At 36.8% G+C, this 27501-nt stretch overlaps 1 long non-coding RNA gene across 1 annotated transcript in view; it reads right to left on the reverse strand.

Annotated features, from left to right (window-relative positions):
- Window positions 1–27501, reverse strand: part of LOC112067107 (uncharacterized) — a 285545-nt gene that overhangs the window by 164750 nt on the left and 93294 nt on the right. Inside the window, exon 6 of the long non-coding RNA XR_002893081.3 lies at window positions 21494–21672. This is a non-coding gene — a long non-coding RNA (uncharacterized lncRNA). The remainder of the gene's footprint in view (window positions 1–21493; window positions 21673–27501) is intronic.

Below are 27501 nucleotides of genomic sequence, written 5' to 3' on the forward strand. Positions count from 1 at the left end.
GAAGATGTGGCACATATATATAATGGAATATTACTCAGCCATAAAAAGAAACGAAATTGAGTTATTTGTAGTGAGGTGGATGGACCTAGAGTCTGTCATACAGAGTGAAGTAAGTCAGAAAGAGAAAAACAAATACCGTATGGTAACACACACATATGGAATCTAAAAAATTTTTTAAAAAGGTTCTGAAGAACCTAGGGGCAGGACAGAAATAAAGACGCAGACATAGAGAATAGACTTGAGGACACGGGGATGGGGAAGGGTAATCTGCGATGAAGTGAGAGAGTGGCATGGACTTATATATACTACCAAATGTAAAACAGATAGCCTGTGGGAAGCAGCCGCATAGCACAGGGAGATCAGCTCGGTGCTTTGTGTCCACCTAGAGGGGTGGGATAGGGAGGGTGGGAGGGAGATGCAAGAGGGAGGAGATATGGGGATGTATGTATATGTATAGCTGATTCACTTTGCTATACGGCAGAAACTAACACACCATTGTAAAGTAATTATACTCCAATAAAGATGTTTTTAAAAAAACTAAAAAACAAAAAACAAATGTACGTAGGTATGTGTATGTCTACATCTGTACATATGGGGCCAGATGAAGCCCTGCTCTTGTCGTTTGTGATAGTTTGAAGTTGAAATGTAGAAGCTCTGATTGTCAAATCCTGTCACTTACCTTTTTATTGGCCTGTTTCAGCTTCAAGACTGAAAGAAATTGAAAGCTAACTCACTGCTTTCTCTAAAAATACTATTATTGGAATGATTGTAAAATAGAACAATCAAGCTCAGCCATTTAAGTTCATCAATTCACGTTTTCATTGATTCTCAGTGGGGATGAAATGCAATTCACTTAAAAACAGCAAATATTTGCAAGAGTTAAAGAGAAATAGACGCCTGCCGATGCAGGGGAACCGGGTTCGCGCCCCGGTCTGGGAGGATCCCACATGCCGCGGAGCGGCTGGGCCCGTGAGTCATGGCCGCTGAGCCTGCGCGTCCGGAGCCTGTGCTCCGCAACGGGAGAGGCCACGGCAGAGGGAGGCCCGCATACCACAAAAAAGACATTGTTTATAAGTGCGATCCTAAAACTACATGTCAAATTTCATGTAAATAACTACAGTGTAGAATTACTCCTCTCCCCAGCCTTTAACCTTTTGCCTAAAAAATTACTTTCTTTGTGGTGAAAGATCATTCGATTTGTTATACTCCAGAGTCCCTGCAGAAAAAGATTATTCTTTTGAAAGTCGCTATTGTATTCTGTTAGGTCCATCAGCTGCAATTCTAAAAAAAAACCAAAGTTCTATTTAAGGAGAAAATTAGGTTTATAACTTGTTGGTTGCTCAACTGTCCTTACTTTCATTACAAAGAGGAACACTTTACATGAGATTTCAATCAGGAGAAGAAAACGGAGCACTGAGACAACTACCTGTAGCTTTCCATGGTGCCAGGAGCAGCAAGGACAGCACAAGAATATACCAAAATCACTCACTGGAAATGAAATCTTGATACAGAAATAAAGGACCTGATTATATTTACCACTTAGAGCATACGTTTCCCTCCTTAAAACTAATGACAATCAAGAAATTAAGTATTTCAGTGTGTTTCATGATTAGAAATAAATTCTAATGTATGTGTGTGCATTGTGTCATATTTAGCCCTACGAATTTTTTTTCCAAAACAAAGTAGACATTCAAAAGGTTTGTTTTGCTTAACTGGGCTATAAATCAGAAAACATCCTAGGTGCTGTGAAAAGTATACAACCCACTCCAAAGACCCGGGCTATTATAAATTCCACAGATCTTAGCCAGGGTTCTCTAGAAAGTGGAGCCTGAGACAAGAATGAAAGTGCTGATGCTTTACTTGGGAGGTGCGAAACAAGGCAGGAACGATGGTAAAAAGGGAAGTCAGCAAAAAAGGCTATAAACCAATGTGAAGTGAGGTTTTAGATGCTGCCTATCACTTCTCAATAAGCTGCAGAGAAAGACGGTGCAGGGTGATTAGCAGGTCTGGCTACTTAAACATGAGTCTTCTTTGGACCAAATGCAAAGAGAAGCCGTGCCTTGAAATAGCTGATACAAGGTAGGGAGGTAAAGGAATTTATCTGCCTGCTCCCTCCTGACTTGTTTCCCAATGGCTACCTCTTGGGGACTTAATTCCCATGCACTCTGGACTTATCATCTGGCAGGCAGCTGCTCAGAATGCCAGAGTCTACCCCTGGAGCGTGCTGTTTCACCAAGTCCTGAAGTGGCATGAGGGGCCGGAAACTCGGCATGTGGCTGGTTGGCCATCCCGAACAGCCTGGTTGTTCAGTGTGGCCAAGTGTAAATGACTAACCAAAAGACTGACTCTTTTGTCTTAGGGGACAGAACTGAGTGGACTTTATCTCTGTCCAAAGCGGAAGTGACTGAGGTGAAAGAGCAGCTGAAGTTTCAGGTAGGGGCTGTGCCTAGAAAATCTGAGGAAGAGCATAATGTATCTATGTGTGGTGGATAAAGTAATAGGTTGGATTAGAAGTTAAAAACATATAAGGGAACATGCCCAAATGCAGGAATCAGTTTGTCGCAACAGGATGGGTTTCTTTGACTGACAAGATACCAGATTGTTCCAGGTCACCCCAATTCTCAGGCAGTTTCTGTTTGGCATCATAGAGTTAAAAGTTGCCTCACAGTCTATGACAGGTTGTCAAAGCAAAGAAAAAGAAGTCAAAGCTACTAGCATCTGTGTTTCAGAAGATAAATACGTTGTGAGATTCATATACCATTGATTCCACATCAGACAAAAGGCAAACCGTAACGGTTGATGTATCCAGAGTCCTTTTTCCCATGATGCTGAGTCAATGATGGACATCAACACTGGCATTACGAACAATTACATCTGCAAAACTTACCTGTCACAGCTAATATTAAACAAGACAGCAACATGAATGAGATCTGAGAGTAAAGTCAGAAAAGAAGATAAATGATTTTCCAAAGCTTAGGTTCCTTTTCCAATTGCCCAAGGAGGATACTTTAAAGTGGTATTTTCTGCAGGGATACTTTCCTGGGGTCGGTTTCTGCCCCATGGCTCTAACATTGAAAAAAGAAAAGGGCATTTTCAGTGGCAAATAACCCTCTGGATAGAGTTATATTGACCAAGTGGAGGATAGTTTTCAGTCAATCTCACGTAGTTGTGACAGGGGATATGGGAGGTGGCTTGTCTGCCCCTTTAGGTCCATGGACTTTTCATGAAAAAAGAATTCCAAGTCCTAATTTAAAATACTGACCCCTGGGGCCCATCAGAGTTTTATGGATTCATATCTATGTGGGGTGGGGACTAGAAATCTTCATGTTTAATTAAAAACTAAGGAGATTCTGAAATAAATAAATATTATTAAACACTAACAAAGTCATCTTCAAGGGAAAAAAATCTACTTGGTGCCCTGATACCTCAGGGTTCCTTTCTAATAGTAAAGGTGCTAAGGCTTCAAGCCAAGATTTCCATTACAGACCTAAGGAAACAGGAGTACTACTGTGCTGTTAATTAACAAGTAAGACCTATGATCCCTCCCACCAATGAAAGGTTCTTAAGTAGCTCTGACTTGGTCTCCCAGTACTAATAACTTAATAGGAAACATAAAAGACCATGCTAACGGAACATTAGGAAAAAGTCTTATTCAAGCACTGCTCACTAAGTAGAGCTGCTAATTTGCTCAATGTTCCTTAATATTAACTGTAGTTCTCACTTGGATGTCTACCCAGTTTATGTAGCTATTGACAGATGTTTACAATATCCCGAGTCCTTTAACTCAGATCTTTACTGTTGTAAGCATCTCTGATGAAGAGAAAATTTTGTGCATGGAGCAGAAGAACACTCACTAAAATGTGTACTTTATATTACCACATGTTAAAATGGAAGTTTGGCAGAAACAAAATCATATAATAGGTATTGTATTCCAAAGGAGGCATTAGACCATACACAGAATTCAAAAAGGTTGTTTCAAGAAACTATTCACATGTCCTTTAACCACAAACTCACTAGAAGGATTTAAATAGATCAAGAGTGGCATATTCCAAAAGAATTTGGAGGGGAAGATTTCTTCGGGGAGAACTGTGCCACAAGTCCCACCCATCACTCCCAAGACGATGTGAGAATGTAATGAGTGGTTTCAAGACCACTTGGAGGGCTTTATATGTGTCACATGCAGTCTGGAGACACAATGGACCAGTTTCTGAGTCACAGGTAAGAAATCTAAAGCGTGAGAGAGAAGGTAGCTTGCCGTTTTGACAATGGAGCAAAAGAGTTGGTGCTGGCTTATAAATTTAGATTCAGAGTAAATAATGCATAAACGCTTTCCATGGACCAGATGTGAGGGGCACACACATAGAAAACCTAGTGTGAGGTCGTCTTAAGTCTCACCCAAGAAAACCACATGGTAGTTGACAATAACAGAGAGAATTTGAAGATATCAAGAAATGTTAAAGGGCTGAGAAAGCAAAATAGAGATGCACTTGGTAGGGTCAAAAGAACTTCAGGTAATATGTCCCCATAATTGGGGTAGGGGTGGGTTTCTAAAGTACTCTTAAAAGAGAAGGAGCCTACTTTAATCTCCTAATGGTCCAAGACAGCATGGACCAGTTAATGATAGCATCAGTCGGTTGAGACTCTCCTACCTTCGTTCTTCTCTTCCCTTCCAATACCCTGACTGACTTCAAAGTGGTCAGAAGTGCAGTTAGCCAGATCAAGGGAAGGGGATGAAGGTGAAAAATGGAAGTGCCAGGGAGGCAACCAACCACAGCTTTTCCCAATTGTAGGATTTCAACCTCGTTCAAGTTAGGAATAGGGAGAAATCTCAAATCTAAGTTTAGGATTTTGATTAGTACATGAGAATGGACATTTTAATTATTAACTGAAGACTGTGTCTGAACTTAATGCAACCATGACTAGACGAACCACAGATCTGGCCCTTATTTTCAACAGAGACAGGAGAAGAACTAGCCTTATGGAATAGATTTAAAGAAACAGCAAAAGACAAAAACAAAATTATTTTATAACTACATCTCAGGAGTTATTTTAGTTCAACTGTAATGGTTCCTTTCACTCAATGCTTAATTCATTAAATCCACATATCTAAAAAACAAAACTTGGAAAATCCATTTTTGTGGACATTTAATTATTTTAAGGTTGATTGATTAAATTCCTTTAAACAATTTGAACTGCAATTAGCAACTTAGTGTGACTGATTCTTCTGGATACTTTAAATACCCTAAACAGCAAGAAAAATATTCAGAAACACAATACTCATAATGCCCAATACCTTAATACTAGTAGCAAAAGCGCTAATACCATGAATGAAATATGCTTTAATTCTTATTTTTACATCTTTTCAGGGTTCTAATTTATACCTTCCTAAGCTTTCTGAAGCTTTACCAGAACCAATGTTTACAGGGATTTAAAAAAATTTTTCCAGATCTAAAAGAAACACAATGCTAATTTAGAATACCAGAATCCAGGTTTTTTGGCTGTTCATTTACATTTGTGGTGTGACACTTAGTTGCATGGTCCAAGATAAAGCAAACTTCTGTCTCTGCAACAGGCTGATTGCCTTTTTATATCAAACTTTCACTCATTACATCCTGATACCCATGTATCCCTGTCTTTAATATAAATTTTAATTTTTGAAGACTTTTCTTTCCCTAAGTTTCTCATAGCCAGAAGTCCCTATGCCATTGCCTTGATATTATGATACATTGACCTGGTTTATTTCAAGTATTGAAATATACATATTTCTTATTACTATTTTATTAAAATTCATAAGGATTTATTCATAATAAGTAGATACTTCATCTCCTAGGAGATGATGGATTGAATTTTTGTGCTTTTCCTCTCAGAACATTTGGATCATTTATAATTTTGAAACACCCCATTTTGTAATGGCCATGGTGTATGCCTGTATGCCATAGTTGTAATCAATGTTAATAACATTGTAAGTCATTATTATATAAGACCATTAATTCTGGTCCTCCTTTAGTATTTAGTATGCCCTCTTTCCCCGGTCATTTCTACCTCAAGAAAAACGTCTACCTTATTGTGCAGAAATCCTGTGTCTTATTGGTTCATTTACATATCTTTGTTCCTTTTTCTTTTTTACACAAACGAGTATATGTGCTAAACATATGGAAATACATGCTAAACAGAGAATAAAACGTTACGTGTCAACAATTTCCTACTTGTTTAAATTAATAAAGATGCAAAGATCCTGCTGGAATCATTCTTTTTTTATATTACAAGTACCTCTTTGCACACTTTGTGTTTCCTCTTTTGAGTATTACTGTAAACTCTTGGCTTTTTTCAGGCTTAACTTGTTCCAATTTAACCATTAGCATTATTACTTCTGTCCTTATTTGCCGGCTCTTTTGTCATTGAAGCTCTACCATGATGTTTCAAGAAGCAGCTTTGATTTCTGCTGGGACAGGTTGTTTTTAATCCATCTCATTTTGTCTTTGCACCAGACATAGAGTCATCTACCCTCCAGGGATCAAAATTTGTGTGCTAGGGGTGTACATGAGGGTAAATTAGAGTAGTGCCCCTGCTATTGGGCCATTTATAATAATGATAGAGCTGGAAAATAAGTCTTTTAAGGACATGAATTCACACTGACTTTCCAATGTAACGTATTACTGAACCCAGCTTTTCTTGTAGACTTGCTTTTACACTTATAATAAATATGTAATAAGATGGAGAAAATGCATTATCTTCACAGTTGGTAGCAGAATTCCTCCTCAAGAGAGATCAACCTCCCTTGGGAAAAATGTTTTAATTTTTTAGTGTAGAAGGTGAGCTCCTCTCCCTTCCCAATTTCTACCATCAGGGCCTAAAGGGCTGACCCTGAAGTTACAGTGAAGAATTTAGCTGTCTGAGGGCTGCCAGGAAGAAGGGATTTGAGTACAGAAGATGAAAGAAGGGGAGGAAAGGAGGACTTTATGGTGTTATTATTGCCTCTCATGAGGATCCATCCACCAAATAAACAATCAAAACACCAAATTCTTGGAGTCCTGGTATGTGTGTGTGGCAATGTGTGCAGGGGCTGTCCATGAAAACTGAAGAAAGGGCTGAGCATCATAACAGATTGAGGAGCTGTAGGATAGGTATAGTATGCAAGGATGCAGAAACCCAAAGACTTGGAGAGATCAGAGAATATAAGTTCCCTGAAAATTTGCCAAAAATTTGGAAGATCCCTTGAGACTTCAACATAGTAGAATCAGTGAGGTGACTTCATTTAGATCTAAGAAGCAGGGAAGTTCTCTGTCTTAAAATTAAGACACAAACAACTTCTGAGAATAGGGTTGCCAGATTTAGCAAATAAAAACACAAAACGCCCAGTTAAATTTGAATTTCATAAAAATATTTTTTTTTAAATTAGTGGAAGTACAATATGTCCTATGCAATATTTGGGACATATTTATACTATATAAAAGCCCAACATAAAGGACTGAACCCACATTATGAAATGGAATAGAAATTGTAAACAGTTTACCAAATATAATTTTTTTTTTGCTAAACTTCTGTGATTTTATTTTGAATCTTTTCCTTTTATGTTAAAAATCTTAGTTCTCAATGACAATAGCATAATTGCTTATTTGCTTTACCCCATTTTTAACACACCCATATATTCATATAAGATCAATATCAAATATGATTAGTGAAAATATTATTATCATTAATGCAGTTCTTAGGTATATCCTACCAGAGACATACAGGTGAATTACTGTATTTTCAAACCATTTAAAATAACACACCTCTGCATAATTAAGCTATCAACTCAATGTGCAATTAGGGTCATTTATTTTATTTTCCCCTTGATTTTATGAATTGCCTTTTCGTTCTTTTTTTTTTTCTTTTATATCTTTATTGGAGTATAATTGCTTTACAGTTGAAACACCCCATTTTGTAATGGCCATGGTGTATGCCTGTATGCCATAGTTGTAATCAATGTTAATAACATTGTAAGTCATTATTATATAAGACCATTAATTCTGGTCCTCCTTTAGTATTTAGTATGCCCTCTTTCCCCGGTCATTTCTACCTCAAGAAAAACGTCTACCTTATTGTGCAGAAATCCTGTGTCTTATTGGTTCATTTACATATCTTTGTTCCTTTTTCTTTTTTACACAAACGAGTATATGTGCTAAACATATGGAAATACATGCTAAACAGAGAATAAAACGTTACGTGTCAACAATTTCCTACTTGTTTAAATTAATAAAGATGCAAAGATCCTGCTGGAATCATTCTTTTTTTATATTACAAGTACCTCTTTGCACACTTTGTGTTTCCTCTTTTGAGTATTACTGTAAACTCTTGGCTTTTTTCAGGCTTAACTTGTTCCAATTTAACCATTAGCATTATTACTTCTGTCCTTATTTGCCGGCTCTTTTGTCATTGAAGCTCTACCATGATGTTTCAAGAAGCAGCTTTGATTTCTGCTGGGACAGGTTGTTTTTAATCCATCTCATTTTGTCTTTGCACCAGACATAGAGTCATCTACCCTCCAGGGATCAAAATTTGTGTGCTAGGGGTGTACATGAGGGTAAATTAGAGTACTGCCCCTGCTATTGGGCCATTTATAATAATGATAGAGCTGGAAAATAAGTCTTTTAAGGACATGAATTCACACTGACTTTCCAATGTAACGTATTACTGAACCCAGCTTTTCTTGTAGACTTGCTTTTACACTTATAATAAATATGTAATAAGATGGAGAAAATGCATTATCTTCACAGTTGGTAGCAGAATTCCTCCTCAAGAGAGATCAACCTCCCTTGGGAAAAATGTTTTAATTTTTTAGTGTAGAAGGTGAGCTCCTCTCCCTTCCCAATTTCTACCATCAGGGCCTAAAGGGCTGACCCTGAAGTTACAGTGAAGAATTTAGCTGTCTGAGGGCTGCCAGGAAGAAGGGATTTGAGTACAGAAGATGAAAGAAGGGGAGGAAAGGAGGACTTTATGGTGTTATTATTGCCTCTCATGAGGATCCATCCACCAAATAAACAATCAAAACACCAAATTCTTGGAGTCCTGGTATGTGTGTGTGGCAATGTGTGCAGGGGCTGTCCATGAAAACTGAAGAAAGGGCTGAGCATCATAACAGATTGAGGAGCTGTAGGATAGGTATAGTATGCAAGGATGCAGAAACCCAAAGACTTGGAGAGATCAGAGAATATAAGTTCCCTGAAAATTTGCCAAAAATTTGGAAGATCCCTTGAGACTTCAACATAGTAGAATCAGTGAGGTGACTTCATTTAGATCTAAGAAGCAGGGAAGTTCTCTGTCTTAAAATTAAGACACAAACAACTTCTGAGAATAGGGTTGCCAGATTTAGCAAATAAAAACACAAAACGCCCAGTTAAATTTGAATTTCATAAAAATATTTTTTTTTAAATTAGTGGAAGTACAATATGTCCTATGCAATATTTGGGACATATTTATACTATATAAAAGCCCAACATAAAGGACTGAACCCACATTATGAAATGGAATAGAAATTGTAAACAGTTTACCAAATATAATTTTTTTTTTTGCTAAACTTCTGTGATTTTATTTTGAATCTTTTCCTTTTATGTTAAAAATCTTAGTTCTCAATGACAATAGCATAATTGCTTATTTGCTTTACCCCATTTTTAACACACCCATATATTCATATAAGATCAATATCAAATATGATTAGTGAAAATATTATTATCGTTAATGCAGTTCTTAGGTATATCCTACCAGAGACATACAGGTGAATTACTGTATTTTCAAACCATTTAAAATAACACACCTCTGCATAATTAAGCTATCAACTCAATGTGCAATTAGGGTCATTTATTTTATTTTCCCCTTGATTTTATGAATTGCCTTTTCGTTCTTTTTTTTTTTCTTTTATATCTTTATTGGAGTATAATTGCTTTACAGTGTTGTGTTAGTTTCTGCCGTACAACAAAGTGAATCAGCTATATGTATACATATATCCCCATATCCCCTCCCTCTTGAGCCTCCCTCCCACCCTCCCTATCCCACCCCTCTAGATCATCACAAAGCATCAAGTTGCTCTCCTTGTGCTATGCAGCAGCTTCCCACTAGCCATCCATTTTACATTTGGTAGTATATATATGTCAATGACACTCTCTCACTACATCCCAGCTTCCCCTTCACCTCCTGTGTCCTCAAGTCCGTTCTCTACGTCTGCATCTTTATTCCTGCCCTGCCACTAGGTTCATCAGTACCGTTTTTTTAGATTCCATATATGTGCATTAGCATACGGTATTTGTTTTTCTCTTTCTGACTTATTTTACTCTGTATGACAGACTCTAGGTCCATCCACCTCATTACAAACAACTCAATTTCGTTCCTTTTTATGGCTGAGTAATATTCCATTGTATATATGTGCCACACCAAATATTTTTTTTATATATATCAAAAACTACAAATATACCCAGCATGGTTATGGTATCATCTGTGCCCTTCTTCATTATAAATATATAAAACCCCTTAGTTGCGCTAAATAGGAAAAGCTCCATCCCATTTGTTTTCGTGTTTATTTCTGTATTGATCATCCTGATTCTGCATCACTTCTTCATACCCTGCTTTCCACATTCCCCATGCCAATAGGTAACAATCATGATTTTTTAAACCTACTGTTGAAAATTCTCACAATATCTGTGTAATTGCTAAAGAGTCAAGTAGAAGGTCTTTGTAAACTATTTCTTCAGCTTCAGCTAACTCTGTTCTCCAATGCACAAGACATCTTGAGCTGAAATTCCGGAAGACATCCATATAAGCTTTGCAAGGTGATGGCTGTGATGTCACCTAAAAATGGTCCTTCTCATGCCTCTGCATCTCATCTAGCTCTTTGGAGCCTTTTCAGCCTCAGTTGTCTTGTGATGCTGTTTTGAAGAAGGTGGAAAATTCTTTTTTGGTAGGAATAAAGAAGCATCCAGGTTGGGGAAAAATGTATACCTCATTCTACAGGAATCCTGTGGCATATTGTGTGACATGGAACCTTAATTGTAGCTGCTCAGCACTTTTTTCCCTCTTCCCTGATTTCACACAGGGTGTACTCATTCTTTCTGCACCCCTAATGCCCTGCCTTCTCAAGCATTTTTCCATCCTGGGCTTTTTGCATGCAGTGATGTGAGGGGAATTCTCAGCTTAGTTTAGTCATATGATGAATCAGAGACACAGAATTAAGAATTCATCAGGGATACATACTTCCAGTAAAAGATGCATATCTAGGCATCTACAACAAGAAACTGGTGGGTTATGCAAAATCCTTTCCAAAGGAAACAGGAAAAAAAGTTAATAAAACTTTACCAAAGTGATTGTGTGGTAGCAAAATGCATTTGTGAAAAGCGAAAAAATGCCATTATCAATGTCCTGCTGCGAGATGAGTTGACTGAACTACACCCAACTGTGATAAAGAACTCAAAACAATCCCAGGCCTTCCAAGGGAGAAATTAAGAAAGGGGTATAAAGTTGCCTGAGTTTGCTTAGCTTGTCAAAAGGTGGGGGGCACTCTTCAAGCCTCACTCTTCTCATCTGTACAGAAAGGGGTTTGGGCTAAATCAGTGGTGTTCCAGCTGTGCTCCAGCAGGCCTTGTGTCTCTGTGGTGACACAGAGATGGGGCAGGTGGAGCAGGACATCCTATTCAAGAGCCAGAACAGTTCTGAGTAACTCTTTTACATATTGGAATTCACAGAAAAATTCCACTGAAATAAAGGTTTAGATCTGTATTAGTTTCCTCGTGCTGCTATAACAAATTACCACAAACTTAGTGGCTTAAAACAACAGAAATTTATTTTCTCAGAATTATAGAGGCCAGAAGTCCAAAATCAAGTGTCAGTAGGGCTGGACTCCCTCCAGCAGCTTTAGGGAGATTCTGTTCCTTGCCTCTTTCAGCATCTGGTGGCTCTTGGCATTCCTTGGCTTGTGGCTCTCAGTCCAATCCCTGCGTCAGCTTTCACATGGCCTTCTCTTCTCCACATCTTCTACCTTTCTCTTCTTTTACAAAAACACTTGTCATGAATTTAGGATCCACCCTAATCCAGATGAGAACATCTGGAGAGCTTTAAATTATATCTGCAATGATGGTTTTTCCAAATAAGATCACATTCACATGGTCTGAGTAGACATATCTTTAGGGAGGCCACCATTCAACTAACTACAGTATCAAAGAGAATTTAATATAAACAATAATTTAAAGGTTCCTTTTATATATTATTTTCAAACTATGGATTAACACATGCTTGCTGCAATAAATAAAACTTATGAAGATATATAAAGAAAAAGCTAATTATCTACCCCTCCCTTTCTGCTTCCCTCCAATTTCACCTGTTTCCAACAATTCTCTCCAACTCATCCAGATTTACTGACCTTTCTTCCAGTCGATCTGGTAACCCATGTTAACAACCCTGTGTTTGTACCTCCATGCTTTATTTCAGGTTCATGTAATTACACACACACAACACACATACACATACATACAAGCATGTACATATATATCTGCATTGATAAGGAGTTTGAAATTGATTATAAAATTTGTATCATACTATACACACTCCTCTGTATCTTACTTTTCTCTTTAAAAAATGCCTTGAGTACATTGCTCTAAATTAATTAGCATAGTTCTAATTTTTATTATTTTTTATTATTTTTAATGGATGCATAGTAGCCTTATATTCCACAATGTGGACAAACCAATATTTATTTCAAGCCTTCCCTATTAATGGGCATTTATTATATTTCCAACTTTCTGTATTTTTACCCAAATGAAAAATTCTGTAATACATAATCCTTGTACATGCAATTTTATAAGCTGGTGATTTTATTACTATATACAACTATATAGTAATTTGTATTACTATAAATTCCCAGCAGTAGGACTATGGATCAAGAATGCATGTATTTTTCATTTCAATAAATTGGTACCAGATTGCTTTCCCAAAAGACTGCAAAATTCCACTTGTCTACCAATATATGAAAGTACCCACTTCCTCATATTACAACACGCAATAACTGTTATCATTCTTTCCACATTTTTGCCATTCTGATGGGTGTAAATAACATTAATTTTTATTTAATTTGCATTTCTCTCACTACCAGTAATTTTGAGCATCTTCTTAAATGTTATTGGCCATTTGGATTTTATCTTCTATGAAATATTTATCTCTATTCTTTGTTCCTTCATCTCCTAGGTTGATTATTCATCCTTTACTCACTGAATTGATATACTACTAACTTTATCATATATTAAACTCTCATATACACTGGAATCATTTAACCAATTTTTATTCTTTTTTAATCTAGTTTCCTAGTTTTTGCACAATGTCACATTGATCTTTATTACAATGGCTATTGTATTTCTAACGATGATAAGGTAGGTAGTTTATCCCAGCTCTTCTTTATATTTTTCATGAATATTCTCAGGCATTTACTATTTCATATTGGATTATTTTATTAAATCCCTCCCAAAATAAAATTCTCTAGAGTCTAATTAAAATTGCAATGAATTCTTATTTTAATTTTAACAGAACTGAGATTTTTATTGTACCTCACCCTCCAAGAATATTGTGTCTTTTCCATTTTTAAAAATATTATTTTGTATAACTCAAAGATTTTATAAGTGTTTTTGTAAAATTCTACTCTTGGTAAATGTATTTCTAAACATTTTATGCTTGTACTGTTATTCTGATGGATTTTCCCCTATTTTTACTTTTAGGTTTTGTTAACTGAGAGAAAATCTATTCCTTTACTCTATTTCATCTTCTACTTGTTTATCTACAGAATTATTTTCTTCATACCATTCTTGTGTTAGAATTCTTGGCATTTTAAAATATATAATCATATTCATCAGTAAAAAAGAGATGATCTAATTTCTTCCTTTCCAGCATTTTATCAAATGATCCATGTTATAACATTTGTTATAACTGCAAAACTGTTGAGTATTAACAGCAATAATGAGCATTTCCATCTAGTTCCTGACTTCAATTGACATGATTTCAAGGTTTTAAAAGTAATTGCACTCTATTCATATTTTACCCTAGGGTATCCTTCAAAATTTTATCTAATATGCTTTCAGCTTCTCTTAAAATGATAAGGTTTATTTCCTCTTTTAGTTTGTTGATTAGACAAATTACAATAAGATTTTTCTGATATCGAACCACCTTTGCATTTCTGCGTAAATTCTAGTTGGTCTTAATAAATCTTCTTTTAATACAAAGCCAGATTTTATTTGAAATTTTTTAATGTTAGTGTATCTAAATTCATATGTGTAATTGGTTTATAGTTTTTTATTTTGAAATATTTTTGCCAAATTTGGGTATTAAAGTTGTGCCCTCTTCAAAAATGATTTGATGGGGCTTCCCTGGTGGCGCAGTGGTTGAGAGTCCGCCTGCCAATGCAGGGGACACGGGTTCGTGCCCCGGTCCGGGAGGATCCCACATGCCGCGGAGCGGCCGGGCCCGTGAGCCATGGCTGCTGAGCCTGCGCGTCCGGAGCCTGTGCTCCGCAACGGGAGAGGCCACAGCAGTGAGAGGCCCGCACACAGCCAAAAAAAAAAAAAAAAAATGATTTGATGAAATTTCCATCTTTTTATTGTGTAAATTAAGTAATATGAGAAATAACTGTTCTTTTGAGATTAGTTAGAACTCAGGAAAATATCTGGTCATGATACATTTTTCTTAATGTGATAAAAATATACATAACAAAATTTATCATTTTAACCACTTTTAAATGTACAATTCAGTGGCGCTAATTACATCGACAATGTTACTCAATCACCACCACTATCCATTTCCAGAAACTTATCATCACAAACAGAAACTCTGTACCCATTAAACAATAACTCCATATCCTACCCTTTCTCCAACCCCTGATAACCTCTATTTTACTTTCTGTATCTATGAATTTGCCTATTCTAGGTACCTCATATAAGTGGAATCATACAATATATATCTTTTCTGTCTGGCTTATTTAATTTAGCATAATGTTTTCAGGGTTCATCCATGTTGAAGCATGAATCAGAACTTCATTCCTTTTTAAGGCTGAATAATATTCCATTGTATGTATATACCAAGTTAGTTTATCCATTAATCTGTTGATGGATTTGGGGCTGTTTTCACCTTTTGGCTATTATGAATAATGCTGCTATGAACATTGGTATACAACTATCTTTTTGAGCCCCTGCTTTCATTTCTTGGGGGTATATACCGAGAAGTGAGATTGCTGAATCATTTGGTTTATGTCTAATTATTTGAGGAACCATCACTCCCTTCCTTAGTGCCTGCATCATTTCATATTTCCACCAGCAATGTGCAAGTGTTCACAATGCTTTTTTTTAATGATATAATTTTAATCACCTTTTTCACTTCTTCAGTCATAATTGTTTTATTCTAGGTCTGTACTTCTTTATCACTTTTGGTATGTTTACTTTGCTCGGAAATCAATAATTTTCTTTGGAGTTTCAAATATCTTCCATCTTTCCCTTTTATTTTACCACTTATCAAAGGAATTTAAGGCTATAAATTTTCTCTCTGAGTTTTTGCTGTTCTGTAGGTTTTGATATTCATCATTTTTTTTTACTGTTTTTAAGATAGTTTGTAATTTCAGTTTTCATGTGGTCTTTGGTCCATGGGCTAACCAGGAGTGCATTCTTAATTTCCAAGTAGGTTGGGGGTTGGAGGAAAAAAGAAAATCACTATTTCATTATCTCTTATTTTAACATTGTCAGAGAGAGTAGTCTGTAAAAATCTTGCTTTTAAAATTTTGTCAAGATGTGCTTTGTGGTCAATTACACATCTATTTTTGTGAAGTTTCCATAGACATAGAAAAAAATTTTATATTCTCCATTCAAGAGATATATGTTTCTGAATTTTTCTTTTTGTCTTGCTCTCTATATACAAGAAAATGTGTTGATATCATTACTCAATTCCCTTATAACCTCATATAATTCTAAAAATGGGTATTTTAAGGTATCCCATTATAACTGTAGTTTTTTAATTTATCCTTGCACATCTAATAGATATATCTTTTTATATTTTTAGCTATTATGTGGTCTTTGGGTGTTTTCATTGTGTGGTTTTCAGATTCTTCATAAACTGTTTGTTCAATTTATCACTTTATTATTGTAAGATTCCCCTATATTGATTACTACTTTCAACTTTACATACTTCTTTTCCTACTATTAACATAGTTTCTACTATTGCCACACCTTCTTTCTTTTTTCTTTTTCTTTTTGTGATTTCCTTCACGTTGGCCTTATTTTCATCCCCAAGGCAGACACATCCTTCTTCCTCTTGCTCTAACAGATGATAAGCTATAGAAAGTAGTTGACTGAGAACTGTGTCTCCTTTAAGCCACAGTATTTCCAGAATCCTCTCACTCTCCATTGCTTTACTACTAGATTATTTCTCTTATTCCTCTATACTTCTAAATTATCTCACCTAAGCAGAGGGGGAAAAATCTTTACAGAGAATTAGGAGAACTGAGTTTTTAATAAAGCCCTGCCAATAGCTGTGTGACCTTAAGCAAGTCAATTAATGTTTTGAGAACTATGGTCTCAGTTGTAAAATGTCCAAAATGACAAGATGGCCTCTAGGGTCCTTTCCAGTTCTGCAATTCAGATTCTACCAGTCTAGAGAGGAAAATTCAAGGAGGGAGAGGAAAGATATGAAGGTAGCACAGGTCAGGTACAAAAGGTCAATTGCAAATTTTGAGGGCTAAGCACAAAGGTAATCTTTTGTCTTAATTATGTACCAAAATATTATATGCAAGGCTACCATATAGCATTGCTAACTTTTAAAATTATGAGTATGAATTGGGCTATATGTTTCAGATATAATTCTATGGTTCATTTAGATATCTATTAATGTAAATTGAATACCTTAAAATTACATATTGGTCTCCATAATTTTCTAATTCAACCCGTAAGTGATGAACAACCATGCATTTGAGATGTACCTATGTCTGAGAGAATTATTTTGTGTCCATATTCATTTCAAGTCACAGTACACTTCTTATTAACCATTGCAGCAAAAATCAGAAACAAATTCCATTGTATAATAATCCTCCTCCTTCCAAAGTTTAATGGGGAGAGCCAGTTAAATTGTGCAGGGTAAGTTTTCACATCCACTCACAAGAATTGCAATATTTCTCTTCTTTATCAGAAGGAGGAGAGTGTGGCCGGAGTAATCCCATGGATTTCCGGTAAATCTTAACACTTAACTGACTGTCCCAAAGCCTGTCTACAGTCCAACAGTGAGAATTCTGGAAAACAAGTTACATTCTAATGCTTCACTCTACATTGTCTCTTATGTAGTCTGAATGTTTGTAGAATCCAAAGTCAAAGCTAAGATTGTTTCTCCTGGAACATATGTAGACCAGACCCGTGTCTCCATTCTAAAGACTGTGTGATTCAAGAGTATTTAAATCAGTAGGCTTTACTGAGTGCCTATTATGAGCATTGTTTTACTTTAAACACACAATATAATGAAGTAGTAAACATATAAAAACATGGAAGATTTGATATCTATCCTTGAGGAACTTACAACCTGACTCAGGAAATTAAAAAGAATACTGTACACAGTAACAAGAAAAATAGCTACAAGGCAAAATGAAATAATCAAAATGTCACTGTGGTGCTCGCTAGAATCAAGAATAGGATGAAGTAGCATTGACATATATACACTACCAAATGTAAAATAGATAGCTAGTGGGAAGCAGCTGCATAGCACAGGGAGATCAGCTCTGTGCTTTGTGACCACCTAGAGGGTTGGGATAGGGAGGGTGGGAGGGAGATGCAAGAGGGAGGGATATGAGGATATATGTGTATGTATATCTGATTCACTTTGTTATACAGCAGAAACTAACACAACATTGTAAAGCAATTATATTCCAATAACGATGTTAAAAAAAAATGTCATTGTGATAGGCTGAATATCGACTCCCCCAAAATGTTAACATCCTAATCCCTGAAACCTTTGACTTTATTACTTAACATGGCAGAAGGGACTTTGCCCATGTGATTGATAATTCTGAAATAGGAGATTATCCTGGATTATATGGGTAGGTGCAAGAGAGTAGTAAGAGATATGAGGACGGAAGCAAGAGGTTGGAATGATGCAAAGAAAGAACCACAAGCAGGTGTCCTCTACAAACTGAAAAAGGCAAAAAAATTATTCTCCCCTCAGAGTCTCCAGAAAAATCAGCCGTGCCAATACCTTGACTTTAGTTTATGGACTTCTGACCTCCGGACTGTATGAGAAAAAATTTACATTGTCTTAGCTACTAAGTTTGTGGTTGGAAACTAATACAGCCATGGTATGATTTGAAAACATAAAGTTAGGAGGTAATATTGAATTAAATGAAGTATAATGGAAATGAATTACTGATGATGTTGATAACATTTTATGTTAGACAGGAACATCTCCTCAGTCTTTGTCTTCATGAAGAAGACTTTTATCTAACACATCCCTTCACTTCTGACCTTTTAATCACTTAGGCCCTGGTGATATAGAACGATGTCTCTGTTTACTTTGAAAAGAATATCTGGGCATGCTCAATCCAGTTCTGCCATTCTTGAAAAAGAGCTTCCTGTAGGGACAAGCATGTTCTGCTCTTTCTTCTCTTTCCTTGGGAAGGTTGGCCCAGGTGGTACTGCTATAACAGGTAGGGTGAGTCTACCTAATTCTGGGGTACATTTAGCAGACCAATTTATCTTTCAAACTAAACTGACTTCTCCAACTTTTCTCTATAACTAATAAGGTGATATTTTGCTTGTTTCTTTACTTTTTCTAAAATTCCCAATTATTCATAACCTGGGTAGGAAAAGAGAGGTGCAATTTTGGGAGGAGTCTCAAATTCTCCACTGCTAATATTTACAGAGTACATACCATGTGCCAGGCACTGTAGAGAGCATTTTACATATCTCATTTCATCCTCACAAAGACTTTATGAAGCAAGTACTGATCTTAGCTGCATTTTATAGCTAATAAAACCAAGGCACAGAGAGGTAAGTAACTCGCTCAAGGTCTCACAACTTGGAAGTGACAATGTTGTGATTCATGTCCAGGTCTTTCTCACTTCAAAGCCCAGGCTTTTGAACACTCTGCGTATTGCCCTTCCTCCTAGAGGACATGAGGTTGGAACTGAACATTAATGAGAATTCCTAAAGAAAGCTGTCTTCTTGCTATCAGTCTTGGTTTGACTTCTTTCTAAGAAGTTTCTAAGAAACTTCTTTCTAGATATAAAGTTCAAATTGAGGGACTTCCCTGGTGGTCCAGTGGTGAATCCACCTTACAATGCAGAGGACCCAAGTTCAATCCCTGGTCAGGGAACTAAGATCTCACATGCTGCAGGGCAACTAAGCCTGTGCGCCACAACTACCGAGCTCACATGCCTCAACTTGAGAGCCTGCGTGCCGCAAACGACAGAGCCCATGCGCTCTGGAGCCCGTGTGCCACAACTAGAGAAGAGAAAACCCACACGCCACAACTAGAGAGAAGCCCATGCACCACAATGAAGAGCCTGCGTGCTGCAACAAAAGATCCTGCATGCCTCAAGGAAGATCCCGTGTGCCACAACTAAGACCCGACGCAGCCAAAAAAATAAATAAAACAAATAAATAAATAATAAGTCTTAAAAAAAAGAACTTCATTTAAAAAAAACCCCAAATTGAAAAAAAAATAGAAACTATAGATCACAGTAGCTTTGTTCTATATACTTATTTAAATGCTATTAATTGTCTGGGTCACTTATAACCTGCTTTCACATGAACACAGCCTAGACTTGATTACAAAAATAAAATCTCTTTGAAAAGATTTCATCATTTAAAATACAGCCACCCAGAAAACCTTTAATCTTCCATGTCATGGAACTATCCCCACTCAATCAGAAGCTGCCTAAGGGGTAATCTCAAACACTGATGCCTATGGCTGAAAATTAAGAAAGCAGACTTTCATCTCATTTGACCAGTTTTATTTCACTTTTGATTCCACCTCCTTCCCCTTCTCTTATCCTGCAGGCAGTGGACCACATATTTCTTACTTCATAGAGGATTTAATAGGTAGTCACAATTCTATAGCTAGATATCTCACAAAGCAATATTCTCCATGATAAATTTCAGCCATTTTTGACCCTCATCCTTCCTTTGAGAGCCATATCAACCATACTGATAAGACCTCGTATTACCATCTCAAGAGTAAAACAAGGTTAAGACGATTGCTGTCTCAGCAAGATGCTGAGCTTTTGATTCATGCTTTTATAACAACAAGGCTGGATTACCACAATTTGTTGCTGGCATCCCTCCCAGAATGCTCACTGCTTTGACTTGACTTTGTATAGAGGATTCAGCAGTCAGGGTGTTCAACAACAAATACAGAAATGTCTGCACATACCCTACCAGTACCACAAACATGATGTTGAAATAGAGAACTGGTTTGAAAAAGTGTAGGTACAGGTCCTTGCTTTTAGCGCTATGAAACACAGTGGACCTTTTCCTTCCAGAAACAAGGCTTTCATGTATAACCATGGCGTAGAACTGACTGTGGCTCAAGAGGTCTAAGTTACTTTATAAGAATGTCATAATTCACTTGACTTGAGGCTCTGATCAGAAATCTGGGGACAATCTCTCTTTTCAAGAGCCAATTCCCACTTGCTAGCACACTTAGTTATATCTTACCAGAAGACACTTTCATTTAAAAAAAGTAATGTGGAGAATACAACACTCTATAATCTGCATGAATACCTTAGAGAAACTCAAATCACACAATGTACCAGTATATAAGTCTGACTGAGGAGTATTTCTTATTTATACTTGTAATTTCTGGATGAAGTCTCCTTCCATCTACTAGACCAGTACTTATCAAAGTATGCTCCTGGAACCACCCACCTCAAGATCACCTGGAGTGTTCATTAAGAACACAAATTCCAGGGTTTTACTCTTAGAGTCATAATCTCTAGGGAATTTTTTAAACAAGCTTCCCAAGTGATCTTAATATATGCTAAAATTTGAGAACCTCTGTACTAGACACTGTAAACCCTGGGAGTGAACATTCACAAGTCTCATTCAGAACCTAGCATGCTGCCTGACCCTGGTAGGTAGTCATTGTTTCTGTCAATGATGTATGAATAAATGAACAGTTGATGAATCTGTATGGGGATTCACAAAGTCTAAGGCAGTGCCTCTCTCTGCTCTTGTGATCTGCTCAGCACTTTTTTTTTTTTTTTTTTTTTTTTGGCTCAGCACTTCTGACAGGGGTTTAGATGCCACAGGCAGAGTTGGGAGATGGAGCAAAAAACAACAAAAAACAGAACACCCAGCCAGTTAAATCTGAGTTTCAAAAAACAACAAATAATATTCAATATAAGTATTTCCCATGCAATACTTGGCAACTCTAGCTTTAGACTACATAGCCCTAGACTGACCCAGTGTCTTCCCTTGGCTGATGTCCCCCGCCAACCACAAAGGGAACACACAGATACCTTGTACAGAGGATCTCCGCATGGAAGCCAGAATGCCTTCCTGTATACCTCCAGGAGAGCTGTCAGCTTTACCCCTGAGGAGCAGGGTGAGATTTTTCCTCCCAGTATCACTGCCACTGCCTGGACAAGGCCTTATCCAAGGGTGAGGCTCTTGTTTCTCTGATCCTCTGATAGCTCATCTATTAAAAAAGAAGTGAAAATGTTCCCTCATACAAGTTGCTATGCTGATAAAGTAACATGCATAAAGCTTAACAATAGTGTTTATTTTCTCACCTTCACTCTCTTCAGAGCTGTATCACCTTCACTTTCAACATTAACAGAGTACTATCACCATTATCAACTCATATACACACGTGCACACATGCACAAGCAAGTGTGCATATGTCCTCCCTTGCACACACACATACACATGAGCATGCACACACACTTTTTTGGAGTTCTACTTATGCTCCAGGTAGGAGATTGGCACAATATAGCATGGCAGTCAAGAAAGAGAGGACTCTGAATCCACGCATTCAGATTCCATCTTTGCCATATATGTTTTCTGTGTGACTTTGGCTAGTTATCTAACCTCTTCAAACTTGAGTTTTTTCATTCATAATATGGAAATAATAATGCCTGATTTACAGGGTTGTTGTAAAGATCAAGTACATTCAGACAAGCAATCACTTAGAACAGTGCCTGTACATGGTGAGCTTCAATAAGTATTAGCTATTAGATATTGTTATTTTATTATCATCATCCAAGCCCGATATGTTCTTAAAACTCAGTGACCTCACAGGACCAACAATTACCTCCCCAAGTAATCCCTCTGACTTAGGACTAGAAAGACCCCCAAATGCCCATGTTTTATTCTCATTAGGAGCTGGGAAAATAGTTAAATTATACTTTCCATCCTCTGGAAATTTCTAAAGCATTCATGCTATTGAGACCTTTTTTTTTTAATTTTTGAATTTTATTCATTTATTTTTACAGAAGGTTCTTATTAGCTATCCATTTTATACATATTAGTGTATATATGTCAATCCCAATCTCCCAATTCGTCACAGCACCACCACCCCCGCCACTTTCCCCCCTTGGTGTCTATACATTTGAGACGATTTTTTAATTGACCTAAATAACCACAAATAGAGAAGTAGCTTAGAGTTCTTGTGATTCTATATTTATTTTGGTAACTAGTTGTTTGGTTGAGAAAGCTTGTCCTTAGAAATTGTCTAAAGATCAAAATATGTAACCCATTACATTTTAAACATCTAAACACAGAAGATCATAACATTGTCCATACTTAGAAAATTGTGACTCTCACTGTCATTACTAATCAAAAATTTTGTAAGAAATATGTCTGACTCTTCCTCATTGCCCAACACTATCTCACCCAATGCCTTTTAGTTAGAATATTAACATGACAGGCATTTATTTACACATTGAACCGTCTATTTAATAGGTATTCATCGATTGCCTCTATGTGTGAGGTGCTTTGCTATAGCAGTGAACAAAACAAATAACCCTGCTCTCATGGAGCTTACATTCTATGGGAGAAAGGGGGAAAAAAAGGAAAACACATAGTACATCATTTAGTGAAAAATCTGTGGGAAAAAAAATTAAGCAAGGATGGGGCTAGGAAGTGCAGTGAGTGCTGTACTTTTCACTTAGAGTTGTCTGGGAAGACCTCACTGATATTTGTACAGAAACCCGGGAGAGGTAATGGAATGAGTTCTACAGATACCTAGGCAGAAGGGACAGCAATGCAAAGACTTTGAGGCAGGACAGCACCTGATGTGCTTGGTTAAGATAAACAGATCAGTGTGGCTGAAGTGGAGAGAACATGGGAGGGGGTAGTAAATGGTGTCAGAGAGAAGCAAGATGATGAAGGGCATTGTAAGCAATTATATGGACTTTTGCATTTACTCAACTGAAATGGAACACCATTGGAGGATTGTGAGTAGAGGAATAACGGGATCTGGTTTACCTTTTAGAAGGTGCATACTGCCTGCTGTATAGAGAATGACAGTGATGGGGCAGGTATCATAAAAGTCAGGGGACCTATTAGCGGTAATTGCAATTACCCAGGAGAGAGATGATGGCGGCTATAGGATGATAGCAATGAAGGTAGTGAGAGCTGGTTGGATTCTGGATATATTTTGAAGGTACAAAAGAACATGGTTTGTGCCTTCCAAAAATCTAAGCATGCCCATCAGAGGAGTAACCCAAACAAATGGAAATGTATTAGAACTTTCTTTAAAAAATTTAAATTTTGAATCAACAATGATGTTCAAAGGTATGGAGTTGAGAAGCTGCCTCTGGGGTAATGGAAGAGAGATTAGAAAGACAGAAAATGATGGAGAAAGAGGAAGACATTGTAGGTTTCTGAGGATGTAAAATGAAAAGAGTAGATAAGAAAAAGTGTAGAATTTACTGTTAAATACATCATCCACCTTGACTATTCTCAAATTAAGCCTGAAAAATACTGCATACCTTTGAGTACCTTGCGAGAACAAAATACTAGTTTATGTGTACTATCTCAAGCTGTATTTACAAAAGTAAAATGGTCCCTTTTCCCTTAGCAAAGGTGAAATTCTTTGTAGAATGGAGTACACAGCTCTGGATCAGTACTGTAAATCAGCAGACCAGGTGTGCTTCCTGAGAAACCCCACAGGTGAACAACCACCACTCTCCTCATGCCTGTTGCATCCCCTTGAATGTTCAAGAAACCTGAGTTATCTATGAATTTAGCCTTATCTGGTAACACCTTGACTCAAACATAATGCTCTCCAAGAACCAAAAAAAACACAAACCTGTATAGGAAATGGATTTAGAAGTGAAAGGCAAAAAGGGCCAGAAGAACCCAAAACAAGCCTTGAGAAGACAGATAGGCAGGGAGCAAAGATTAGGTTCAGGGACTTTTAAATTTCCTCAGAGTAGACGTTCTCTGGGTCAAAAATCATGAAAGGTTCAGAGAAACACAAAGCTAATTAAAGGCTTAGAAATTGAGTTTTAAAATATTGTAAGAATACTGAAAAAAATTAACCTGAAGAAAAGGTAACAAATATTTGATAGGAATGGGCTTTTTAAATAAACATACCAAAATTTGGATTCACTACTAACACCATGTCCACTGAAAACTCATCAGACAAAAGTTACAACCCAAGCAAAGCTGGCATCACCTTCCTGAGTTTAACTCAGTTTAACACTCTGTGTCCCACAGTGACAATTCCAAAAGTCTCTGCAAGCAGTATAAATAGTTATGGGCAAATTCATGTAGTCATTATGATGGTACACTTATGGTGGCTATCCCACTGACTTCTGATACAGAACTGCTCTCTGTATCAGGTGTGGTGGGTGGGGTGTTCTATGAACTCATCTGGAAGGGAATGCACTGACAGCCAATCAAAATTCTTATTAAAGGGGACTTCCTTGGCAGTCCAGTGGTAAAGACTGTGCTCACTGCGGAGGCACGGGTTCAATCTCTGGTTGGTTGGGGAACTAAGATCTTGCATTCCACACCACGCAGCCAAAAAAAAAAAAAAAAAAAAAAACAGAAACAATTCTTATTAACAAATAATTATCTTCAAAAGTGGAAAATATTTGGCTAAAAATAGTTATTAAAAGCAATCAAAAGCGCAGTGGTTGAGAATCCGCCTGCCGATGCAGGGGGCACGAGTTCGTGCCCCGGTCCGGGAAGATCCCACATGCCGCGGAGCGGCTGGGCCCGTGAGCCATGGCCGCTGAGCCTGCGCGTCCGGAGCCTGTGCTCCGCAACGGGAGAGGCCACAACAGTGAGAGGCCCGCGTACCACAAAAAAAAAACAAAAAAAAACAAAACAAAAAAAAGCAATCAACTCAAACTACCAAAAAATACTGATTTGTCTTGAATGTCTATTTATATTAACATGAATGAAGGAGTATCCTACAGGGAAGGCCATGCCTGCCATGGGACCTATCATGGAAATAGACTGAGTTTCTCTATAAAAATTCACTTGTGACAAAGACTGTGACAGCTCTGGAAAATGTGTGTAATTATATTTTGTTGGCTTATTAACTTCTACTAAGTATTTTGCTGTTACTATGCTCATATGCTCTTATTCTTTAGTGTAATAAATCTTCATTCTATTGATATGTTTCTATTCTTTGTATTGTTATAAATATATTTATGGGCAAGGGTGTTATGAATTCACTTGATGATATATGTAACAGGGTTAATTAACACAATTTCAGTCACAATGTAAAACCATGAAATGAAAGCATTAAAAATCATTGTAATAATAACAATTACATTTTTTCAGTCCTTAGATGTGTCACACATTTTACACAAATTCTTAATCTCATGACAACCTCACTGATATGTATTATCATCTTCATTTTTCATATAGGAAATCTTATTCACATAAATTTAATTTCTGGAAGGAAACAGGGCCAGGAAGTAATAATGCTGATATTTGAAAGGACATCCATTTGAGTTCAAAACTGCTGCGCTTTCTACTATACCACATCATGTTTTTAGTAGCATTTATTCAGTTTGCTTGTTATATTTTTGCTTAAATCATTTTTGTTTAGTTGATGACATTTAAGAATATTAAAAACTGAAAATTTAGTTTGTTTTATTGCTATTTTAATTTATTCTTACAAAATCAATGTGTATGGGCAGCATTTTAAAATGATACTTCGGAACTTTTACGTCTATGGCATTTCACTACAAATACCATTTTAAAAGCTGTTAGAATCTGAGTATAAGGGCTGTATCGGTTGTGAATTCTATTCTAAAAAATAAATGAACATAGGGTTCGTTTTGCAGTGAGACTTGAAAGAATGAGAATTAAGAACATCAGCTCCAACAAAAAACCATGACTTGCCAGGCTTTTAGAGAAGACTGCTTGGGTAGCCAAAGCAGGAAGTTCACTTACACAAGGGAGGTCATGGAGGACAACAGTGCTACACAAAATCTGACCTCCTAGTGTTACCTATGGACATTCCTAGAATCAATTTAAGCTTATGAAAATATCAGAATTGATTTAAAATCCAAAAATACACGTTAACTTCTTGTTGCATAGAGTAAAACCTCTATCAAACAAAATATTTCTTTTTGAAGATTAGGCTGCAAATTCCCCTCCCTCTGAAAACAAATAAAGCAAAACAAACACAATAAACTTCAGAGAGGCTGGTTTACTTCTGAATTACTTAGATTAATCAAGCCATATAGACCTCATGCTGAGGGCAATTTTTAGCCAAAACCCTAGGGTTATCTACCAGGCTACCACTGTATTGACTCAGCCTTTCTGCTGTAATGAATAGAGTGAGAAATTCTGTATGTGAGCTAAGCTGTTTAGGAATCAAAAGGCTTTCCTTATGAATCCTACTACCATTTTGCTGGGACTCTTACCCATATCCTCTCCAGCTGTTCAGGGTGACACCAATGGGCCACTAGGAATATTGTCAGTTACAATGAGGGAGAAAAAGGCAGGAACTGGCTTGTATTGCTTGTTCCTGGAAGCCTTAATTTCAGTGGTGATCAGTATGTGTTTTTTTAAAAAAAGTATTTTTTCATATACCTAAAGCACTATATTTATATTCAACTTCTTAAGTTGGTTTTAAAAACAAAACAAAGCACTCAAGAAAAATATGAATGCAGCAATACTCCTCTTAAAAAAGAACACTTTCATTTCATGGTTGATTCTTTTCTGTCGCAAAGACAATGAAATACATGACAATGCTTCTGTCTTTTCCTCTTCTACAATAAGCACACAGACATATCCATTCAGACACTTTATAAACCACACTTGTGAATACTGACAACCATAAAATCAAAACCTATAAAGGCTACATCTGATCATGATATTTTTGTTGCAATTATCTCCTCAGCAAACAGAAATGTGACTTAAAGGACCTCCTGAAAAAATATTGGCTATTATAACTGAGGTATTCCTAGTTAATTTTAGTTTAGATACTACTTTTCCAGGATTCAGATGATGTCATCAGGATCTGGTTTCTCTGAGTTGAGAAGTATACAGGATT

Source organism: Physeter macrocephalus, chromosome 5 (assembly GCF_002837175.3).
Source record: "Physeter macrocephalus isolate SW-GA chromosome 5, ASM283717v5, whole genome shotgun sequence".
NCBI lineage: Eukaryota > Metazoa > Chordata > Mammalia > Artiodactyla > Physeteridae > Physeter > Physeter macrocephalus.